Raw genomic sequence first — 20,451 nt, 5'->3', positions numbered from 1 at the left:
AATAGTGCTTATGCTAATCTATTAAGAGGAGGGCAGAGGGATTGAATGAGGAAATGGGCATTTGATGGATAAGATTGTGTTTGTTGACTAGGCTCCAACAAAGAAAGTGGGAGGTCCATATTGAGAGTAGTTTTGGGATTTCAGGACTCTGACATTCCTGTTTACCCCTTTGTTGGTCTGATTCCCCACAGATCTATGACCCAGCATTCTCTAGGAGCCTTTGGCCAGGCCATTAAATTCATGTAACAGTAACTAATGAGCATAATGGATTCATCTCAGGACAAGGCTTTCTCTGGACAACAAAACATAGCCTTTGGGACCTGGGGCACAGCTTCATTTTGTAGCTGTCTGCCTGCTTGTTCAGATAACCATTTACAGATCAGCCCCTCAGTCTTAGGTTTTGAACAGCTGGTAGCAATTTTCCCGCACTAAATGACTGCTAATTATCCTATACACCACACTTAATTCATGCCTTGTTGGCTGAGTTGTGAGTTCACCTACTCGTTGTAATTACTGCTTATCCTCAGCCTTTTCTACCACCCCCTTCTCTCTTATCCCACTTTGCATTTCCAACACCACAATACAGAGAGGTAGATCCAGATGAACAGAAGTTTCATAGTACTTAGCAAGTTTCAGCTGATCAGGAAATGAACTCTGGTTCTCTGCAGCAGACAGAGAAAATGCTGAGAAATGAAAGCTCCAAGGAGGAATTGTCATCCCAGCATCATATTGAGCTAGAAAGCATCACAACCGGGAGGCTGACACCCTGAGATCTACTGGTAGTACTTTCACTGTCAGGCCATGTGCCTTTGATTATATCATTTAATTTAATATCTCAGTCTCAGTTTTTTTCACCTTTAGAATGGGGATAGTAGTTCTTTCCCTGGCCACCTCACAGGCTAAAGTGGAATATATATATTAGTGGTATTGACCTATTAAGTATTAAAGCTGACAATTTAGGTTTCATGAAGTATTACTGCATCCTCACAGTAAATGGTAAGAGGAAGAAACTCTTCCAGGCATGCGAATAATAATCTGTAATTTTAGAGACTTTTCCCACACATTATCCTACTGAGTCATCATAACGAATGTTGAGATGGTTTAGACAACTGGAATTATCCCCGTTATGGGTTGAATTGTGTCCCTCCAAAAGATATGTTGAAGTCCTAGCCCACAGCACCTCAGAGTGTGAGCTTCTTTGGAAATAGGGTTGTTGCAGATGTAATTAGTTAAGGTGAACTCATACTGTAGTGGGTGGATACTTAATCCAACGTGACTGTTGTCCTTATAAGAAGAGGAAAAAGAAGCACACAGGGAGAATGCCTTGTGCCAACACAGTCAGAGACTGGAGTGATGCAGCTACAGGCCAAGGAGTACCAAGGGCTGACAGCCACCACCAGAAGCTAGGAAGAGGCAAGGAAGAATTTTCCCCTACAGACTTCAGATGGAACATGGACCTGCTATCGTCCTGATATTGGACTTCTATCCTCCAGAGTTGAGAGAGAATACATTTCTGTCGTTTTGAGCCACCTAGTTTGTGATACTTTCTTATGGAAGCCTTAGGAAACTAATACCAGCCCCATATTTCTGACCAGTATGCTGAGATTCAAAAAAAATCTAAACAGCATATATTTGCCAAGTGCCTACTAAGCACCAGGTAGTCTTTTAGATCCTGGTTGTATAGCTCTAAACAAAACAAAGTTAAAATTATGCTCTAGGGTGCATAGCTTGTTAAAGACAAATACTGTGATGAGACCCAGTTTTCCAGGTTTCCAGATCAGCATTTCTGTTTTGGTTTATTTCAATTACATCCTCCCAAGTAAAGAGTGACTCTAATACTGGCAGTGCTTGTACTGCCCGTGAATGTACTTGGATTTTTTTCCTATTCTCTAGGGAGCACAGGAGCTTACCTCTTTACTAGCAAACTTACATTATACTTCCTAAAGACACATTACATGTACTATTGTAATCCCCTCTAGCCCTGAGGATGCATACTCTTCTTTTTTTCCTTGGCCCTGAATTTGGAATAAAATAATCTGATGCAAGAATAGCTGCTTACGATAGAGTATTTCTGAAGAGAGGAGGGAAAGGGGAATTCCAGATTGCCACAACATTTCTAGTTGAGGAATTGAGTTTTTAAAATGCTGTGAAGGGTTGAGAGTCACTGGTTAAGGGACTTGTGCAGAAAAGTTGCTCCGGAGCACCTGAACTCATTCCTCCATGTATAGGGAAAAACAGAAGAGGGTAGAGTGGACCTGACTATAGCCCTGCCATGGAAAGAACAAATTCAGCTCCTCAGCTCCCTGGTGATGGGGCTGAGGGACTTGGTGCTTTCACCACTTAAGGGAAAGAGAAGGTGAAATAAGTGTGTACAGGAACCTTACTCCATACGTAAAACCAACCATGGCGATAGCCTTGAAAGACTTATTTCAAGACCTCGTTTCCCTCCCCCCTTGACATTTTAATGGGGTCGGCAGCTTGAGCTTCATTGTAATGGAAACCAGAAGACAATCTCCAAAAGTGAAAGACTACAATGGAGGCTGGGCAGACTTTGTGTCTAAATGTATCAGCTCTGTCCTCAGCAAATGGCAATGTTGCCTGACAGGCAATTAGCGCTGTTCCTAATTGCTTCCATCAAACCTGGCTGTTTGAAATACCTAGAGCCCCATACTAAGCCACGCCACGCCTCGGCCAACACTGTTTTCTTGGCTTTGGTTAATGCTTTATTTTTGGCACGCTGGTTTCTGTCTGGCAATCAAGTTCATTCTGACCTGTTAAACTTTCTGAAGACCCTCTCTGATCAAAGCCAGGAGACAACTAGGTTCTGTCTTAAGTGGAAGGCTGGCAAAGCAGAGTATCTCCTGTTCAGCTTGTCAGTTCAAGGGCAGAAGATGAAAGCTCTACTTAGGACGCTGCCCACAGATATACAGTCCATGGTAGACCTGCCTGACAGTGGCATTTTCTTGAACATGTAGAAATGAATATCTGTGTGGGGAGCTCTGAGCACCCATGAGAAAGGATGAATAGCTTTACATTTTAAAGTAAGTTCTGATAGGTTGCTATATAGGAAGCATAATTTTTTTCTTACCCTAAAATGTTTCCAACGTGATTAAGTTAAAATTCTTGATATTTCCCTCCACCAGTATCCCCAGCTCAGTAAAGGCCACAACTACACAGAGAACTAGGAGTCATTTTTTGGGTTTTCCATGTTCCTCATTCCCCTATTACTTTTCTTCATCCCCTTTTCCTTTCTTCATCACACTCCTGGACATCTAGCTGGAGAAAACTGTAATTAAAATATATATATATATATATATATAAAATATATATGTGTGTGTGTATATATATATATATATATACACACATATATACATATATATATGAATCACTTTGCTGTACACCTGAAGCTAACACAACTTTGTACATCAACTATACTTCAATAAAAAATAAAGAGTAGATTTTATTGTGTGTGAATATGCCACAATAAATCTGAATTTAAAAAAAAAAAGTCCAAAAAAATGTAAAAAATGCTCCAACCTTAGTGATTGTCTGTATTTGGCTGATGCAGACCTCTGGTCTTTGTGAACAGCTGTATCGCTAGGGAATTTGTTAAAAACAGTCAATGCCAATTGTTTAACATCACAGTTGCCTGTGGTGGCGATATCAGTTGAAGCTAAAAAGGGACTGACAGCCAAAAATCTTTAAAGGAAAAATTGTAGAATGAGCTGTCCATAGGGGAATTTTAAAAGCTATGACAGGGACTTCCCTCGTGGCACAGTGGTTAAGAATCCGCCTGCCAATGCAGGGGACACGGGTTCGATCTCTGGTCCAGGAAGATCCCACAAGCCATGGAGCAACTAAGCCCGTGTGCCACCACAGCTACTGAGCCTGTGCGCTAGAGCCCGCGAGCCACAATACTGAGCCCGTGTGCCACACTGCTAAAGGCCGCATGCCTAGAGCCTGTGCTCCGCAACAAGAGAAGCCACCGCAATGAGAAGCCTGTGCACCATAACTAAGAGTAGCCCCTGCTCGCCACAACTAGAGAAAGCCTGCGCACAGCAATGAAATCCCAATGCAGCCAATAAATAAATAAATAAATTTATTTAAAAAAAAAAAAAGCTATGACATATTCCTGGGAATCTAGAAGGCCATGCATATGTGAAGGGCAGTACACATGCCCAGGAAAGACATGAGAAGACCCCAATCACACATCTGTCTGACCCTGATGATCTGCACAATCAGTAAGTGAAGGCTAAGGCAGAGTTGTCAACTGCCTGTTGGAGTGTTGACAGAATGCCCCAACAAACACACAGAACCTCTGGTGAAGGCTGAGAGACATATTATTTCAAGGCATTTAAGGAAATCTCTGTCCAGTCATTAGTTGAACACTAAGCTAACCAAGTGGAGACTTCAGCGGTCCCACACAACAAAGAATACAGACTTCACAGAATTAATTCTGAAATGTCACTAAGTGAACAGCAACAATGAGAAACTCTGGGAGGAGAGTAGTATCTGGTTTCCAGATACTTGTTACATTGTTACAGATTGTTACATATCTTATTTTAAATGTTCAGTTTTCCAGAAAATTATAATATACGCAAAGAAACAGGAAAGTACAGCTCATATACAAGAAAAAAAGAAGTTAATACAGACTGTCCCTGAGGAATCTCAGACATTGGGCTTACTGGATAAATACCTTAAAGCAGCTACTATGAAAAGTTCAAAGAAATAAAAGAAGCTGTGTAAAAAGTAAAGTATAAAAGTGATATTTCCAAAATAAAGAATATCCATATAGAGGTAGAAATTAATTTAAAAAATAAAAATTCTGGAGTTGAAAAATAAAATAACTTAAATGAATAATTCACTAGAGGAGCTCAAGAGCATATTTCAGCCAGCAAAAGAAATAATCAGCAAACTTGAAGATACATCAATTGAGATTAACTGTTTTGAGGAACAGAAAGGAAAAAGAATGAAGAAAAATGAACAGAGCCTCAGAATCTTGTAGGAAACATCAAACCTACCAAAATGGGAATCCTAGAAGGAGAGGAGAAAGAGAAAGAATATTTGAATAAACAGTAGCCAAAATCTCAAATTTGGTGAAAACCATTAATCTACATATTCAAGATGCTCAACGAATCCAAGCAGGAAAACCTCAAAGAGATATACACCTAAATATATCGTAGTGAAACTGTTGAAAGACAAAGAGAAAATCTTGAAAGTAGCAAGAGAAAAGCAACCAATCATGTTCTAGGGATCTTCAGTAATAATTAAAACTGATTTCTCTTCAGAATTTTGGAGGCCAGAAAGCAGTGAGATGACATATTCAAAGTGCCAAAACAAAGACCATCTACTAGGAATTCTATAACCAGAAAATTATCCTTCAGTAACAAAGGAGAAATTAAGTAATTCTCAGGAAAAAAAAACAGAGAATGTATTACTAGCAGACCTGCCCTACAAGAAATACTAAAAGAAGTCCTTCAGGCTGAAATAAAAGGACACTAGACAGTAAACTGAATTCACAAGATTTAGAGAGCACCAGTAATGGTAACTACATAGTTACCATTTACATAGATAAATATTATATAAAAGAAAGTATAAATGTATTTTTGTTTGTAACTCTTTTTTTCTATTATCTGATTTTAAAAACTGCATAAAGCAATAATTATAAAACTATTGATGCGCTTATAATGTGTAAACATGTAACTTGTATGGCAATAATAGCATGAAGAAGGGGGAAGGAATTTTATTTATTTGAGCGTTTTTTCACATACTATTGAAAATAAGCTGGTATTAATCTGGACTAAATTGTTTTAAGTTAAGATGCCAGGGCAGGGCTTCCCTGGTGGCGCAGTGGTTGAGAATCTGCCTGCCAATGCAGGGGACACGGGTTCGTGCCCTGGTCTGGGAAGATCCCACATGCTGCGGAGCAACTAGGCCCGTGAGCCACTACTGAGCCAGCACGTCTGGAGCCTGTGCTCCGCAACGGGAGAGGCCGCGACAGTGAGAGGCCCGCGCACCGCAACGAAGAGTGGCCCCTGCTCGCCACAACTAGAGAAAGCCTTCGCACAGAAACGAAGACCCAACACAGCCAAAAAGAAATTAATTAATCAATCAATCAATTAATTAATTAATTAAAAAAATAAGATGCCAGGGCAATCACTAAGACTAACTTAAAAAAAATAAGGATGAAATCGGCTACCCGGTGAAGATGCCACTGGTCCTGTCAGAGGAGCACAAGGAGCACCTGGCCTTCCTGCCTCAAGTGGACAGCACGGTGGTCTCTGAGTTTGGGCGAATTGTGGTGGAGTTCCCGAGGTGAGGCTCGAACCCCAAGATCTACGAAGGCGCTGCGAGAAAGCTCAGTGTGAGTAGTGACACTGTCCAACATGGTATGGAAGAATTAATATACTTCCTCACTGAAAGTTCAAAGCTTATGATTTCTGAACTGGATTTCCAAGACTGTTTTTGTTCTGTGATTCTCTGAAGAATTGAACAAACTGTTGCTTCAGCTTTTTCTGGACAACAGAAAGGAGATCAGAACTATCCTGAGTGAATCAGCACCAGACCTCCCCAGTTACCACAGCCCTTGAATGGCGACTAGATGTACAGCTTGCAAGCAGAAGCCTCAGGCAACAGATTAAACCAACAGTGACTATAAAGCTACACCTTAATAGAATGGAGGTCATAACACCCAAGTTCTGCAGACACACCCAGCCACCCTGCTCCATTTGGTTCAGCAATTGGAGCAAGCCTTGAAGGAGATGAAAACAGACCACCGTAGGAGAGCTGTGCGCAATATCAAGGAGTCCCAGTTTTAAGGTTTTCTTCCCTTTGAATCACTTGTGAATTGATGATATATAGCAGTTACTTTTCAAAATTCTTTTGATAGTGATAAATACATAGAGATTTCATAAAATTTCTTTTCCTATGTCAAGAAATTGAGGTCATGATAAAAGGCTAAGTAAAGTTCCTTTCCTGGTGCTAAATGTCTTCAGCTTCTTGACAATTAAGATGTATTTTGGGGATCCCCTGGTGACCCAGTGGTTAGGACTCAGCACTTTCACTGTGATGGCTGGGGTTCAGTCCCTGGTTGGGGAACCGAGATCCTGCAAGCCTCGCAGCCTGGCCAAAAAAAAAAAAAAAAAAAAGATGTATTTTAAATGTGTAAATAGGATTGAATCAACTGGAAGTGAATATGTACTGTTCAAATCTGTATATATAAATGTCCTTTTTTAGATACTTCTTTTGACTACTTAACTTTATTATTTTCCTTCTTATTGACCTAAATTTGAAAATAAAATCCACAATGTAATACTATTACTATTCTGAATATTTCCAGACAGCTTATTGTTTTTGACCTTTACAGGCACCACATGATGTTAATAGCCACAGAATAGTTGGAAGTGAATGTTAATTTTTTTAATGCTATATCGTTTAGGCAGTTCATGCATTTTTCTTTGCATGTGAATATAATAAGTACTTACTATGTTGCTTAAGTTTAAGTTGCCATGGCTAATAAACTTAAATAGTACACAAATTTGTGTGAAAATATTGCATTTTATCAAGGACTGCTTTTTTTCCTGTTAACCAAAGCATCTGAGAGATACACAGTAGAAATTCCCTGGCGGTCCGGTGGTTAGGACTTGGCACTTTCACTGCCAGGGCCCAGGTTCAATCCCTGGCTGGGGAACTATGATCCCACAAGCTGCACGACACAGCTAAAAAAAAAAAAAAGTGACACACTGTTATTTACATTTATAAACAATGGATGCAGACATAATGTAATCAATTCTTAATTATCTGGTTATAAATTATTATTTTAATAATTTTGTTTGAATAAAGTACAAAGAGGGCAAAGAGAGACCATTCCAAATAAATATCCCTTCTTCCTTATAAAGTTGAAAATATATATATATACAAATATATATTGTAGTTTCTCAAATGGCAGTTTGGGCTATTGATTTAAGATCTTTTTTAATATAAGGAGTTAACAGGTAAAATTTCTATCTGAGTACTGCTTTCACTTCATCCTGTAAATTTTGGGATGCTGTGTTTTCATTTTCATTAATCTCAAAGTCTTGTGTGTGTGTGTATGCGTGTGTGTGTGTGTGTGTGTGTGTGTGTGTGTGTGTGTGTGTGTATGCGTGTGTGTGTGTGTATCTCAAGGGAATTAAAATGGTATACTAGCAAATATCTATTTTACACAAAAGAAGGAAATAACAGAGGACTAGAGGAACAAAAAAGATATAAAACATATAGAAAACAAATAGCAAAATGAACTAAACACGCTAATCAAGAGGCAGAGATTGGCAAATGGATTTTATAAAACATTGTCCAACTGTATTCTGTCTAAAAGAGACATATTTAGCTTCAAACACATAAATAGATTGAAAAAAATGATATAAAAAGAGATATTATGCAAAGAATAACCAAAGATAACTGGGGATGGGGATGGGGGGACGACTATCCTAAAATAGACTTTAAGACAAGAAGTGTCATAGAAACAGAGGAGATTTTGTAATGACAAAGGTGTCAATCCATAAGGAAAAAGACATAAAAATTACAAACATATCACCTAACAACAGAGCTGAAAATACATGAAGCAAAAACTGACAGAAGTGCAAGGAGAAATAGACAATTGAACAATAATAATTGGAGACTTCAATACCCTACATTCAACAATAGCTAGAACAACCATATAGAAAATCAAAGGAAATAGAAGATTTGAATAACACTATAAGCCAACTAGACACTTAACATATTTATAGAACACTCAATAGCTGTAGAACAGACATTCTTCTCAAGCACACATGACGCATCCTCTAGGATAAACCATACTTTAAGCCACAAAACAAGCCAAAAAAAATGTTAGAAGGATTTAAAACATACAAAGTATGTTCTCAAACCATGATAGATTGAAATTAAAAATTAATAACAAGGAAATTTGGAGAATTCACAAATATGTGGAAATTATACAACATGCTCTTAAAATAGACAATGGGTCAGAGAAGAAATCACAAGAGAAATAAGAAAAGACTTTGAGATTAATGAAAATGAAAACAGAGCATTCTAAAACTTATGGGATAAAGCAAAAGTAGTGCTTAGATAGAAATTTTACGTGTAACTTCTTATATTAAAAAAGATCTTAGGGCTTCCCTGGTGGCGCAGTGGTTGAGAGTCCGCCTGCCGATGCAGGGAACACGGGTACGTGCCCCGGTCCGTAAAAGATCTTAAATCAATAGCCTAAACTGCCACTTTGAGAAACTACAAAAATACAACAAACTAGACCCAAAGCTAGCAGAAGGAAGAAAATAATTCAGATGAGTGTGGAAGGTAGTGAAAAAAATATTAGAAAACAATAGAAAAAAACTCCATGAAACCAAAAGTTGATTCTTTGAAAAATCAATAAAATTGACTATAAAATAAAATTGACTAACTTTTAGCCAGACTGAACAAGAAAAAAAAAAAGAAGAACTCAAATTACTCAACTCAGGAGAGAAAGAGAGGACATCACTACTGAACTTACAGAAATAAAAAGTATTATAAGGGAATAGTATGAACTATTGTATGCTAACAAAATAGATAACACAGAAAAAATGGACAAATTCCTAGAAAGACACAAACTACCAAAACTGACTCAAGAAGAAATAGACAATCAGAACAGACCTATAATAAGTAAATAGAATGAATTAGTAATAAAAAAAAAAAGCTCTCACAAAGAGAAACCCAGGCCCAGATGGCTTCACTATTGAAATCTACCAGATGTCTAAAAAAGAATACTAATCCTTTGCAAACTCTTAGAAAAAAATAGAACAAGAGGGAACACTGCCTAATATATTCTATGAAACCAGTATTACTCTGATACCAAAACCAGACAAAGGCATCACAAGAAAACCACAGACCAATATCCCTTATGAATATAAATGCAAAAATCCTTAACAAAATACTAGCAAGCTGAATCTAGCAACATATTTAAAGGATTATACAACCATGACCAAGTGAGACTTGTCCCAAGAATGCAAATACAAAATTGAATCAACACAGTAAAGTCAATGTAATGCATCATATTAAGGGGATAAATAACAAAAAACATATGGTAATACTATTGATTCCAAAAAGCCATTGACAAAATACTATATACCCTTTTATGATAAAAATACCTAACAAAGTAGCAATCAAAGGTAATTTCTTCAACTTGATAAAGGACATCTGTAAAATACACACTTCTAAATCATACCTAATAGTGAGAGACTTAAAACTTTACCCCTAAGGTAATGCACAAGAGAAATATGCCACTCTTTCCACTTCTATTCAACACTGTTATAGGAATTCTAGCCAAGGCAATTAGGCAAAAAAAAAAAAAAAAAAAAAAAAGACACACACACTATAGAACTAGTAAATGAGTTCAGCAAGGTTGTAGGTGTGAGATCAGTATATGAAAATCAATTGTATTTCTATACACAAATGAACAATCCAAAATGAAATGTTTAAAATTCCATTTCCAATAGCATCAAAAGGAGTAAAATAGTTAAGAATAATCTTAACAAAAGACGTGCAAAACATGCATACTGAAAAGCACAAAACATTGTCGAAAGAAATGGAAGAAGACATAAATAAAAGGGAAATCATCCTATTTTCTTGGTTTGAAAGACTTAACGATGGCAGTACTCCCCAAATTAATCTTCAGATTCAACACTATTTCTATCAAAATTTCGGTTGGCCTCCTTTCAGAAATTGAAAAGCTGAGCCTAAAATTCTTGTGGAAGTATAAGAGAACCAGGATAACCAAAATTATCTTGAAAAGAAGAACAAAACTGGGAGACACACACTTCTCAATTTCAAAACTTACTACAAATCTATAGTAATCTAGACCATGTGGTACTGGCATAAGATTGACATATAGGTAATGGAACTGAATTGAGTATCCATAAATAAACTCTCACATTTATTGTCAACTGATTTTTGATAAGGGTGCCAAGACCATTCAATGGGAAAAGAATAATCTTTTCAACCAATGGTGTTGGGGCAACTAGATAACTTTATGCAAAAGATGAAGTGGGACCTTTTTCTCACAAAACGTACAGAAATTAATTCAAGTGGATCATAGGCCTAAATGTAAGAGCTAAAACAATAAAACTCTTACAAGAAAATACAGGAGTAAATCTTTGTGACCTTAGATTAGACAAAGCCTTACTAGATATAACACCAAAAGCACAAGGGACAAAAGAAAAAATAGGACTTCATCAAAATTAAAATCTTTTGTGCTTCAAAGGATACCATCAAGAAAGTGAAAAGACAACTTCCAGAATGAGGAGAAATATTTGCAAATTATATATCCAATAAAAGATTTGTATCTAGAAAATATAAAGAACTCTTCCAACTCAAAAATAAAAAGACAGATAACCCAATTAAAAATGGGCAAAAAGTTTGAATGGGCATTTTTTCAAAGGAGATGTAAAAATGTCCAAGAAGTACTTGGAAAGATGCTCAAATCATTAGTCATTATGAAAATGCAAATCAAAATCACGAGATACTCCTCTATTCCACTCAGATGGCTAAAAAAAGACAAACAATGACAGGTGTTGGCAAGGACGTGGAGGTGAACCATATATTGCTGGTGGGATTGTAAAATTGTTTATTCATTTTGGAAAAATGGTCCAGCAATTTCTTGAAAACTTAAGCATAGAGTTACCACAGGACTCAATAATTCCATTCTTAGTCATATGCCCAAGAGAAATGACAATAATGTCCACACAAAAACTTTTATATGAAGTGTTTATAGTAGCACTTTTCATAATAGACAAAAAGTGAAAACAACCCAAGTGTCCATCAACAGAAGAATGGATAAATAAAAGTAGTATATCCATAGAATGCAGTATTATTCAGCCATAAAAAGAAACAAAGCACTGATACATGCTACAACATACATGAACACTGAAAACTTTATGCTAAGTGAAAGAAACCAGACACAAAAGGCCACATATTATATGTTTTCATTTATGTGAAATATATAGAATAGGCAAATCCACAGAGAAGGTAGATCAGTAGTTGCCAGTGTCTGGGGGTAAGAGAGAATGGGGAGTGAGGTTTCTTTCTGAGGTAATGAAAATATTCTAAAATTAGATAGTGGTGATGGCTGCACAACTCTGTGAACACACTGAAAACTACTAAACAGTACACTTTAAAAAGGATGAATTTTATAGTACATGGATTATATCTCAATAAAGCTATTATTTTTTAAATGTAAATTGTGTAATTCAAATCTATTTTCTTTTTTTTTAAAATAAATTTATTTATTAATTTTATTTTTGGCTGCATTGGGTCTTTGCTGCTGTGTGCGGGCTTTCTCTAGTTGCAGCGAGCGGGGGCTACTCTTCGTCTCTGTGCGCGGGCTTCTCATTCTTTTGTTGCGGAGCATGGGCTGTGGGCGTGCGGGCTTCAGTAGTTCTGGCTCGTGGGCTGTGGAGCCCAGGCTCAGTAGTTGCGGCACACGGGCTCAGTTGCTCCACGGCATGTGGGATCTTCCCGGACCAGGGCTGGAACCCTGCACTGGCAGGCAGATTCTTAACCACTGTGCTACCAGGGAAGTCCCCAAATCTATTACCTAAGCTATTCAACACCTTCTTCTCATTCTTAAAGTCCAAAACTTGCCCATGGTCTACACTGTCCTGCCCATGCTTCTGAGCTGTCTTGTTCCACATGTCCCTCTCAGTGTGCTCCAGTCACCCTGACCTGCAATCTGTTATTTGAACACATCTAGCTCTTTTCTGTTGCAGAGTCCTGGCATTTGCTCTTTCTTCTGCCTGGAATGCCCTTCCCTGTTTTGCTCATGGCTTTCTCCACCTCATTCTTTCTCTATCTAAAAGTAATTGTTTCCCATTCTCTACTCTTTATCATATAATGTTGTTTATTTTCTTTATACACTTACAATCCCAAGTTGAGATTATCTTGTTTATCTATGTATTTATTTGTGTATTTGTTTATTGACACCTCAGGCACATCTCCCTAGCATTAGGATATAGCTTTCTCAGGGAGTACCTTTTCTGGCTTGTTCTTCACACATCTCTAATTTGGAGGGAAAAAATGTTTGTCCAGTAGTTGGTGCTCAGTATGTTTCTTGAACGAATGAATAAATTCTCAACTATAATGACAGGTCTGACTCCAAACTTCTTCTCACAAACAGTCCATTCGACACAAGGGCCCTCTAATAGGCAAACTTCAGAAATGGTTCCTGAGCAATCAGATGGGCAGTCATGCTTTTCTTCTTAGTGGGATCAGGGAACTCAGAGGTTCTGGCCTCTTGCCTTGATTAGGCATTTCATCCATTGCGCCCTACATTCAGATACTCTTTCAGACAGTACGAATACAAAGGTGTGGAGGCTGCCCTGGAGGAGCTCACGTTCTAGGGAAGAGAACAGACCCAAACAATTGTAAAATAATGCAATAAATGCTACTAGAATGTCACAGAGTGCTAGGGAAATACAGAGTTGAAGGGGTTGATTTTGGGTTGTAGGAAGATGGTGTTAGGGGAAGATTTCACTGAAAAGGTTGAATTTGTGTTTGGCTCCACTGAGATAAGGGCTCTAGACTAGTGATTTTCAAATTGGGGATGGAGGTGGGATGGTAGGGAAGGTGATTTTGCCCCACAGGTCATATTTGGCAATATCTAGAGACATTTTTATTGTCACAGCTGGAGGCAGGGAGAGATACTATTGGCATCTAGCAGGCAGAGACTAGGGATGCTGCTATACATCCTGCAGTGCACAGGGCAGCACCAACAAAGAATTATCTTGCCCAAAATGACAGTAGTGCTGAGGGCAAGAAACCCTCATCATGACGATAGTTATCAATGGCTGCTAAAACTGTTAGGTGAGAGGCTGATAGGAAATTTTAGAATGGATGGATCAGGCTGACTACACTGATCATTCTTACCACAGAAAGAGAGAGGTAACCAGTCTTTCTATGTACCCCCTTGTAGTATATGAAATATTCTCACTGAAAGATCAAGTCTGAACCTGACCAAGCCTCTAGAGCAGCACTGGCTATGTGAACTATGTAAGCGACATATGTAATTCAAATTTTTCTAGTTGCCACATTAATAAATAAAAAGGAACAGGTAGAAATTAATTTAATAATATATTTTAGGGACTTCCCTGGTGGCGCAGTGGTTGAGAGTCCACCTGCCGATGCAGGGGACATGGGTTCGTGCCCCGGTCTGGGAGGATCCCACATGCTGCGGAGCGACTGGGCCCATGAGCCGTGGCCGCTGAGCCTTGGCGTCCGGAGCCTGTGCTCCGCCACGGGAGAGGCCATACCGGTGAGAGGCCCGCGTAACGCAAAATAATAATAATAATAATAATATATTTTATTCAGCCCCAATATAAACAAGGTGCTGTTATTTCAACATATAATCAATATAAAGATTATTAATGAAATATTTCACTCTTTTGTACTGTTTTTGGAATCTGGTGTGTATTTTACACTTACAGAACATCTCCATTCAGACTAACCACATTTCAGGTGCTCAACAGGCACGTGGTGAGTGGCTGCTGTTTTGGACAGAGCAGCTGTAGAGTTAAACACCAGTTTGTAGGACAACTGGAGAACAGAGGACTATGTTATGCACAGTCCAAGGATGCAACCACAAATGGTCCAGAATACGGGAAATTCTTTAGGACAATGTTCTGGTTTCTTTCACTAAAAAAAGTTGCAAGAAAAAGGCAAGGGGAAGTTGGGTGGGGGGATGTGTTATTGATTTAAAATGACTTATGAAATATACCAATCAGATGGAGTATGTGGATCTTGTTTGGATCCTGATTTGAACAAAACAACTGTAAAAAAATATGTTTTGAACACTAGCCATTTTATGATATTTAAAGAATTATTAATTTTGTTAAGTGTGATTATAGTATTGTGGTTATAGTCAAAATCAGACTATTGTGATTATGGTCGAAACCAGACTTCTTTTAAAGGCACATACTGAACTATTTACAGATAAAATAAAACAATGTCTGTGACTTGCCTTACAATAATCCACTGGGGAGGAAGCAATGGGTGTGAGCATAGAGGAAACAAGGTTGGCCGTGAGTTGATAATTCTTGAAAGTGGGTGATAGTTGCATGAGTGGTCACTATACTATTCTCTTTACTTATCTAAATATTTTTTTTAAATAAAGATTTAAGTAATGATTTTTAAGATGAGCTTGGTTTTGGCAAATATTGCCTGTGGATACGTTGTGCTCTGCTGGGTCCATGCATGTGCCTCTGCCACTTGATAGGGCTTTCCAGAAGGGATGCCTGTCTTCTCCCAGACAGACAGGATGGCTGTCTTCTTCTACAGCCACCACCTATGGGTGGCACTTTCCAAGAGAGTTGGTGGTTGTGTTACTTATTCTCATCTAGGAATCCTATGTTTTTGAGAAATAAGGCATTCTGGAGATTTTGTATATTCTATCATTGGGATAAGAGCAGCAATTGAAAGTTGGCATAAATGTTTATGTCAGGAACAAAAATAAAAGGTAGAAACAGAGAGAGAATGCTTATATCCCTAACCTTCTGAAACACCATGCCCCTGTTGGACACAGGAGCGGTTTTTTTCCTCTAAAAATTTTACCCATAGGGTATGATTTTAGGTGGTACAAACGTCAGAACTCTTAAACTTTAAAAACATAATTATTTTATATGTAATAAAATAAAAAATTAGCACATCAAACTGGTAATTTTATGAATGTCATCGATTGGGGCAGGAGGAAAAAGTATAAAACAGTAAGTCAGCTTAAACAAAAATATTAAGTAGAAAATAGTAAAGATGGGACACGGATATGGCATGAGCTCCAAAGATGACTCACAAATTGGTGAATTTTGGGAAATGCTGGAAATAGAGATTTTCTTCTCCTAAAAAAAAAAAAGACATATGGAGAAACAAGCACATAAAACATCTCAGGCTGAGAGATCGTTTTAATCAAGTGAATTTCATTATGTGAGTGACATATTAATTAATATTACTCTGTCTTGTGCCAAGACATATTTTCCCATATCCTATGTCTCCTAGGGCACATATCTGGTGGGAAAATATAATGAGAGAAAGGATGGTGGCTTTTGTTTTAGGGACTACATGTGTTAGGTAAAAAATTCTGAGTCGGGGGGAGAGACCTGTACTATATGACAGACACTCAGTCAGTCCCTTTACTCTTCTTGCCTCATCACCATTCCCAGGCCTGGCATGTGGAAGGAGCTTGGCAAATATTTGTTGAATGAATACATGAATTAGATAAGCTGGGTTTTGGACTAGATCATCTCTGAGGGTCTCCTTCCAGCTATGAAGTACTATGATTTTCAGGATCCATCACAAAAAGCATTTATCTTTCCAACGGAGAGCTTTTCTCCACAAATCGGCCAAGATAGGATTTCCCAGGGCTTAACTGAAATGGTGGGTAAGCAAGCCGAGTGAAACAGATGCCTTTCAGGTGCCGACATATCGTCCTCTGAGTTTAACAACAAAGCAAAGAGCAATCATCATAATCAGTAAGGAGGTGGATGAGACAGTAACTAGGTCTTTTGCCAAATTGCCTTTGTGGATGTCAGAGCCAGCTTCTCTGAAAACAGCCCTTTATTTAAAACATTACTCCAAGCAGAGCTTGCCCCCCACGCCACCCCCTTTTCTCTTACTTGGGCTCTCCTATTTGTCACATATGTGTTCAGTTGCTCTCTTAACATCAGTTTGGGTAACCCTGATGCCAGGGAGATATGAGAGTCAGCCATTAGGTGTGTGAATGTCTGATGAAAGTAACATTAACACATCACCATTTGCCTTCACAGGAGCTTGGGCCAAGAGCAAAAGTCCTCTTCATGTGTCAAATTATAGATAAACACAAGTTTGAAAAACATTTGTGATATAACTGCAAATAAACGCTGGTAACTGGCAGGGTGCTCCGTTTACAAATAGTTCCTGTCAACCAAACAGTAAGAGGATAAACTTGAATGCAACTGACTTCCCAAACATTTGAAAGCACTTTACTAGCAAGGCTCTGAGGCTGCAAGTATAAAACAGAATAATAATTAAGGCTTAAAATGCCATCCAGCCAACAGCTAAGCTGCACAGGGCTATGCCTTGGGATCTGGGGTTTATCATGATGACTCAGCGTCTGATTCCTTGGGCCCCATCCATCTTTTGAAGACTCTGAGTTGTCCACACCCCTGCTTTTGGTTTGGGTTGGCTTGTCCTCTTCAGGTCCCCAGTCTGAGAAGCATGACCCTGGGAACTGACTGGAACAGTTGATACTTAAGAAGAAGGGGTGGTGCATTTCTTCCCTAGTAGGGAGCTTCAGGCCTTGATAAAGCAGCTGTGTTTTGCAGGGGCAAAGTCAACAGAGACACTTGCCTGTGTGTGAGGCTGTTTGGTGATGGTGATAATGGTAGGAGGAGAAGTGGGGTATACCTCCTTCTGCTCATTGGCCACTATGAGCTTTCATCCATCCATCCATCCATCCACCTATCCATGAGTTAAGAAATACGCATTGAGTTCTTCTGACATGCCAAGAACTGTACCACACACTGGAATACATTGGTAAGACAAACTTTGGTGCTGGTCTCTGATCTCTATGATACAGTAAAGCTCTGAAAAGGGAAGCCGGAGGTTTGAGTTCAGGTCTACATTGACACTCTGTTGTGTGCTGTCTCAGGAGCTTCCAATCCACCGCTTGATCAGGCAGTAAATGGATGAATCAGGCAGAGCCAGGACCATGTCACTCTGGAAATTTCATGCCCCACGCACAATGGATGGTGAGCCCCAGCTCTGGTGAAGTGTTGTTCTGCTGGAAGACAGCACAGTTTCTCAGATTTTCAAGACAAGCAGGAAATCCTGACCTTTAAGATGCAAAATCCCCCCATTTTAAATACTAGTGACTTGGTGTTATAAAACACTGGTCAGGGCAAAATTAAACAAAATCCAGTTTGCAGCCTCTTAGGGAGTGTCCTTCTCAGTTTGTTCATCAGTAAGAGAGAAGTCCTAAATCTGTGGAATCTGATGGTCTATGTGGTGACTTACAGGCTGCTGTTGGAGCAGGAGGGAGGCTGTCCTGGCAGGGCGCTGGTCCCCAGCCAATTCCAGCCAGTGGAGTGCTGTTTCTACTGGCATTCCCAGATGTCATTTGAGTTTTCCTTGTCCCCTTAGATCCAGGTTAAATTGCCTAAAATCCACCAATTCCAAGGTACAAACCCTGCCCAAGCTTCGGTGAGTTCCTGGAAGCGGGGGCCTCCTCTATCTCCCAGGCTGCTGCATCACCCCCTTGAAATTGTACTGTGCCCAGTCATGGAACTTGACTCTTTCTTTGAATTCCATCAGAAGCTAACTCAATCGCCCAAAGTATTTATAGACTTTACAGAAGACATTTTTGGTTAGGGGTGTGGGTGGGGTTCAGGAAACAGAAAAAGTTTTATTTTGCAAAAAGGCAAATTAACTTCATGTGGAAGAGCAGACATTATTATTTTTAAGATGCCATTTCACCTATTCCCTGCCTGCTCATGTTTGCTAGTTGTAAGACCTGGGTAAATTACCTAGCCTTTCTGTGTTCAGTTTCTCATATGTAAAATGAGGACTATAGTAATATCTACTCACAAGATTAGTTTGAGGATGAAATGAGTTAATATAACTACAGTGATTACAACAGGGCCAGGTACGATCGATAGATAGATAGATACATAGATAGATACATAGATACATAGTTAGAGGGAGAGAAAAGGAAGAAAGGAAGGGAGGGAGGGAGGAAGGAAGGAAGGAGAAGGGAAGGGAAGGGAAGGAAGGAAGAAAGGGAAAGAAAATTAAAGTATTATTATTTTAATTTCTGGGTCCTCTCATTCCCTTCTCCATTCTTTTTGCTCCTCACTTACTGCTCCTCCTCCCATTCAGGAACAGAAACAAAAGCTTGCATACGACCCTCCTCTATCCTTAACCAGAATAGTTTGTCTTCTTCCTCCTCTGAGGTCCTGGCTCCTGCTGATGTTATATCCCAAGTACGTTTACCAAGGTGTTTTCCAAACAATAATAGTTTCTTCCCTAATAGAGATTAGGGTGTCAAATGTCAAGACAATATTTTTTCAACTTGTTATGTTTATATTTACACACAAAGGGTTCCATAGCTTAAAAATAAGTGTTAAAAATACTGGCCAGGTCTTCAGGGTGTTTTCAGCCTCTTAAATTCTGTGATTCTGGGGAAATAAAGTTTCTTGGCAGTGTGAGATGCCTTAGTCCATGTCTTCTAGTGATAGATCAGGGGAGAGTACATATTGGGACACCCAGCCTAGCCAGGTCTGCTCCAGGCACATTCCCAGGAGCTTGGAGATACCGTTGGCCCTTTTCTAAGGAATCAAGGGGACTGAAGTGCCAGAAGACTAGAACCTATAGCGCAATATTCAGATAACATGCTTTCCCCTCAGAGAAAATCATTTTATCCCATAGCTCTCAGAATATTTCTAGCCTCTTCACCCCACCCCATCTCAGGAAAATTCAGTCATACAGATGATATAGATGGAGGAGACCTTTCTCTCAATGAAGAGAAAGTATTATTATAGAGTTTCTCAATCTTACTTTATGTATTAGTGTTGGCTTATAGCTACACAAGAAATAAAAAATCCCCAAAGGTCATTATCTTCTCATCCTCCCATAAAGCCAGTAATCATATGTGTGTGTGTGTGTGTGTGTGTGTGTGTGTGTGTGTGTGTGTATGCTTGTGTGTGTGTGTGTGTGTGTGTGTGTGTGTGTGTGTGTATGCTTTATAATTTTTAAAAAATAAATTTATTTATTTATTTATTTTTGGCTGCGTTGGGTCTTTGTTGCTGCATGCGGGCTTTCTCTAGTTGCAGCGAGCGGGGGCTACTCTTTGTTACGGTCACGGGCTTCTCATTGCGGTGGCTTCTCTTATTGTGGAGCATGGGCTCTAGGCGCGCAGGCTTCAGTAGTTGTGGCACTCGGGCTCTAGAGCCCAGGCTCAGTAGTTGTGGCGCACGAGTTTAGTTGCTCCGCGGCGTGCGGGATCTTCCTGGACCAGGGCTCCAACCCGTGTCCCCTGCATTGGCAGGCGGATTCTTAACCACTGCGCCACCAGGGAAGCCTCTGTATGCTTTATGATTTTTATGAACCGTATTTATATTAGTATATTCATAGAAAATAACACTAAAAATAAAAACCTCCAAATTCTATCTTGGTTTCAAATCTGCCCTATGAGTCCTTCTCTCCTTGCCACTCTTGCCTAGATAAGAGACTGGGAATCTGATTTTTAAGCTATTGGTTGCTGTCCTTGGCATTTGTCAGAGTGAGAAGTTGATTTTGGAAGCATTATAATAGAAATGGTAGGTTCAGGAAATAGATACTGACAACATTAGAGGAACAGGAAAGGCGTGTTCTACAATCCATTTCACACAGGTGTGTCATGGAAAGAACATAGCCGACTTGGCT

At 39.2% G+C, this 20,451-nt stretch overlaps 1 long non-coding RNA gene and 1 pseudogene across 2 annotated transcripts in view; both read left to right on the top strand.

The window, feature by feature from the left end:
- The window catches only part of LOC307184736, a 180,041-nt gene that overhangs the window by 134,954 nt on the left and 24,636 nt on the right, over window positions 1-20,451 (top strand). The window lies entirely within an intron of this gene.
- Window positions 6,209-6,818, top strand: LOC307184078 (COMM domain-containing protein 2-like; annotated as a pseudogene). Its single transcript has one exon. The product of its transcript is annotated as a COMM domain-containing protein 2-like (transcript).

Source organism: Stenella coeruleoalba (assembly GCF_951394435.1).
Source record: "Stenella coeruleoalba genome assembly, chromosome: 3".
In the NCBI taxonomy this organism is placed as follows: Eukaryota; Metazoa; Chordata; class Mammalia; order Artiodactyla; family Delphinidae; genus Stenella; species Stenella coeruleoalba.
The sequence above is the reverse complement of the archived record's forward strand: the minus strand, read 5'-3'. Positions and strand labels throughout refer to the sequence as shown.